Source organism: Acyrthosiphon pisum, unplaced genomic scaffold, assembly GCF_005508785.2.
Source record: "Acyrthosiphon pisum isolate AL4f unplaced genomic scaffold, pea_aphid_22Mar2018_4r6ur Scaffold_21689;HRSCAF=24604, whole genome shotgun sequence".
Lineage (NCBI taxonomy): Eukaryota > Metazoa > Arthropoda > Insecta > Hemiptera > Aphididae > Acyrthosiphon > Acyrthosiphon pisum.
In genome coordinates, this window is record NW_021771182.1 from 2165 (window position 1) to 3027 (window position 863).

Sequence of the window (863 nt, forward strand, 5' to 3'; positions counted from 1 at the left end):
GAACGCTGTCGCTTTGGAGAACAAAATTATAAAATTTAACAAACCTATATACACATATTGGTAAATATACTTTTTTAATTACATTTTTATCATTTATTAATATATATATATATATTATTTACAGGATTTGCTGTATTAGATATTAGCAAAACGTTAATGTATGATTACCACTATAATGACATGCAGAAACATTATGGAGAGAAGATAAAGCTTATGTACACTGACACAGGTAAATATACTAAAACTACATTCATATAATATATTTTTATTTAATATCATTTTTTTTTTTCCAGATTCACTAGTGTATCATGTTCAGACAGAAGATTTTTCAGTCGCGTTATATACATTACACCGGGAACACGTATTAGTGACGCTCCGTAGTTTTTCGCTCAGTGCTAAGTGAAGGGCTGTTCGTTTTTTGTGCGGTTTGGCCAAGAGCTACCTACGACTCTCGTGGTCATTTTGGTGCATCCCGCGCGGATATTGGCTCAACCTGTGCGTAGTTCTGACGATTCAAGTTTCAGTAATTAAGCGACGGCGACGCGCGCCGCGCCCTTGTACACAACCGGTTTGTTTACATGGCCGCCGTTAGTTTTTAACACTGCCGCCGGGCTACCTCTAGGCCGCCCGATACCACTATACTGATTTTTTTTTTTTGCGATAACTCGACTTTGACTGGCACTACGGCTTAGGTCGTAAGCTTTTTAAATTCGTGTTGTCTGTAGGAATCGATTGGTAGTGGTCCCCACCGGATTGGACAAAAACTCAGGAACTTCGAAAAAGTACGAAGCTATATTATATCCCGATTCCACAGCGACAGGAGAAACGCAGTGACACAAGGGTCTTGTCTTTGCGTAGATTTC

General features: G+C 38.9%; 1 long non-coding RNA gene across 1 annotated transcript; it reads left to right on the forward strand.

Annotated features, from left to right (window-relative positions):
• Positions 1–833, forward strand: LOC115034953. The gene is made up of 3 exons (XR_003840147.1): positions 1–60; positions 125–229; positions 294–833. It is a non-coding gene; the product is annotated as an uncharacterized LOC115034953 (long non-coding RNA).
• Positions 834–863: the final 30 nt, after the last annotated feature.